Below are 3,605 nucleotides of genomic sequence, written 5' to 3' on the forward strand. Positions count from 1 at the left end.
TTGTTTGTTTTTGTGCTTCCCGGGGAAGGGCGCTGTCTCACACCGCGCTACGGAAACCCACGAGGAATGGAGGGACGGAAAGCCGGAAAACTCGAGTTTGCAAAATAAAAATCTTTATCTACAAATTCGATGAATTGATTTTTTGCCCAGCCCTACCAACACATAACCATTTATGCGTGGTGGGTGGAGCTGGGGTTGTGAGCAGTGCGACTCGTTCATTTTATGTCTTTCAGAGGGACAACGAGGAGACAAAAAGATCAGTGTGTCAGATTTATTACAATGTAAAAACAAAACACGTCTTTGGAATAACAGCTGAAAGGCTCCACAAACACAAATCACTATTTACAAACACTTTAAGGGCTGAGGTGTGGCATCAGTCCCTCTCTCACATCTCTGTCTGGCCCAGCGCCACCTCACCTCTGCTGCAGCGCCAGCCTGCACAGTGTGGCTCCACTCGTTGCTGCAGTCCTCGCCGTGGCTCTCACACAGGTGGTGCAGAGCTCAACATGCCGGCACCATCGACTTCACCAGACTGATGTCGCTGTCACTGCGCTTCAAAAGGCAGCGCCACCTGTCCTTCGGCTTTCCAAAAGCATTCTCCACCACCACCCGAGCCCTGGAGATCTTCCGGTTGAACAGCTGCTGACCTGCTGTCAGCCGCCCGGTGTCCAGGACGGGTTCATCAGCATCGCAGAAGTCCGGCACCCAGCCACACACGGTGGTTTTGCCGACACCGAAAAGGTGTCGGATGCTTCGGTAGCCAGCTTCCACACCACGACAGCAACTCTTTTCCTCAGTGGGACACATGCACGGAGGCTGGTGTTGTGCTTCTCCATCACCGGACGCACTTTTTAACATAAGTGATGAAAAGTTTCTTCCGACATCCGGAAATTGAGGACCCACTGAGTGGCTGTGAAGCCAGGCGCAATCACCTCCCACCAGTCACTGCTTCGACTGAAAGCCCCACTGGTGGGCCTGCGGCGGCGAGGTTGCAGCACTGCCTGGATCATCTGGGAGACACAGCAGATTCACACAGTTAGTGGAACTCAGCTTGCTGTCACTTGCATCTAAGTTGAAACGCCCCATTCCGTTTTCTATTCACCTCCAGATCAAATGTGTTTATCAAGCGAGGAATAAAAAAGCACAAAATTCAAATATACTTCACAAAATAGGGAGACTGATATGGGTCTTGCAGTTGTATTCTTGTGTGTTATCTCAGTATTTACAGGGACTAAATGAACTCTGTTAAAAGCGTTTTAGAAGTCACATTAAAGTACCTCACGTGAACTCTTATCTACTGTAGATGTAAAATAAATATGTGCTTATGTGCTGAAGTTTGTGATGAACAAAAGTAGTTATTTATATATGATTATTTCTTCTTTATACATGAAGAAATGTGTAATGTCAGCAGAATGACAGGAATATATAGAACATTTAAACTGTACAGAAGACAGACGAGCCACAGACGTGTACCTTCATCAGTGTTCACATAAATAAAGAAAGAAGCAAATCAATGAATTGTAAATGTTTCCAAAATGAAAAACGAGTTTAGCACTGTCAAGTCCACCTCCGTTTCAGCCCAAAGGACGTGAGGACAACTCCATTTAATTTCCAACTCCAGATTTTATTAAGAACGGGAGTAGGAATAGTAGTAGTAGTATTAGCAATAGGTTGTAAACCTTTAAAGACAGAAAAAAACAAATTAAACACTTGTTTACATCACTAAACACAGAACCAAAATTTGATCCGTTAATAACAATTTAAACTTTCAAACTGAACAATAAGTGAACATCTGAATGAAGTTCTTAAGCTGTCAAACTGAACAATGAGTCACCAGTCAAAGAAAGTTCAGCAGTACAAGCGTATTTTATATTTTTTACTTTAACCTGAAATCTTACTTCACTAGAAGCTCAAATGAAATTTCTTAATTCAGCCTCCAATGTCTAACAAATGCTGCAGAGCCTTTTACTTTAAACTTAAATGAAATTTCTTAATTCAAAATTCCCAAATAAATGCTGCAGTGAAACCAACCAATCACACCAGCCGACACAAACCATCAAGAAAGCAAATATTTCCACACACCATTGGCATCTTTGGCTTGAAACCATGAGCGGGCCTCTCTCTGTTCTTCTCCTCTGAGACTGAACGACTGACTGAGCTTCCCGTCCTCCCCAGGTGCTTTGAATCAGTCATCACTGAGCTCCTGCCAGTCCTTCCCAGGTGCTCTTGGTCAGTGATGACCTGCTGCTGCTAGTGCACTCTGGGAAATGCAGTCTTTTACTCACATGCCAGGCTCGGCTCAACAAACACTTTTATTTTGTCGGTGTATTAAAGTAACTTGAGTGTGCTAGAAACTGCTTTATCAGTTTAAGGTATATAACGCAAATCAAGCTGTTTTACAAGTAAACTTAATCTCATGTTTAGTTATACTCTTCTGTTTTTTAAAGTTGTATTTAATGCTACTTTGAATGATTCATATTTGAAATACACTTTTTAATTTAACCTCAAACTACAAGCCAAGTATTGCTTAAGCTTCATGATGAACATGAATAGTCCAACTACACCAGGACTTAGTCCGTACATCTCTAATAAGAGTTCAATTATATACATTCAAAACATTTTTTTAAGTAATCTAGTACTGCCGAGTTTCCCTGCTGAGGTGGTTCAGTATTTAACCAGGTGGATGAAGCTTGAAACACTGCTGTGTTGATAAAACAGTAAAAGTCCCTGGTGTGTTTCAGTCTGCTCAGTACTCCACAACATTAGCTCAGAATGTCCTGCATCCAACCACAGGGTACAAACATTTTAAGAAATGTCAAGACGAGAGGCGAGTCACTTACTTTTATGGAATTTTTCAATTGAAAAGAACATAGGTTACACATGGCACGCACAGGTTTGTGCTTTTCAGTCTTTAACGCTAAGCCCCTAAAGAGATATTAAGACATAACGGAAAGCAAGAATCGAAATGTTCCATCTTTTCTTTCATGTTGACTTTTCGTGTGTCGTGTGTATAACTACCCAAACCTAATAAAAGCATCTGAAATCCCCAATTTCACAACTTTTATACATGCATATTTACTTAAATGACAATACCCTGAACACAAATACCAGGTGTGTTTTCCTGCTTTTAACTTTGAGCAAAAAATCCACAGGCACCATGGAGGGCGGTAACCGAGGTGTGTGTTTCTAAAGACACTAAACCAGGGGTCTCAAACTCCAGTCCTGGAGGGCTGCAGACCTGCATGTTTTCCATGTCTCCCTGCTTCAACACACCTGAATCTCATCAAGGTTCGTCACCAAGTCCAGCAGGAAGCCAGATAACGAGCCTCATTGCAATCAGCTGTGTTGAAGCAGGGAGACGTGGAAAACATACAGGTCTGCAGCCCTCAAGGACTGGAGTTGGAGACCCCTGCACTAAACTGTGCAATTTGCAATTGTTACATCAGCCCATGTCCTACTTTAGGCCAAGTTTCCACTCTCCCCAAAGCTACAGCCCAGCAAGGAAGACACATGCACCTTTAGCAGTTTCAGGTTTCATTATAGTGATTTGTAGATGAACCCAGCTATTTACAGGCTGATGACCTCCCCTAGTGGAGCAAGCCTCG

This window comes from Salarias fasciatus, chromosome 2 (assembly GCF_902148845.1).
Source record: "Salarias fasciatus chromosome 2, fSalaFa1.1, whole genome shotgun sequence".
Classification (NCBI taxonomy): Eukaryota; Metazoa; Chordata; class Actinopteri; order Blenniiformes; family Blenniidae; genus Salarias; species Salarias fasciatus.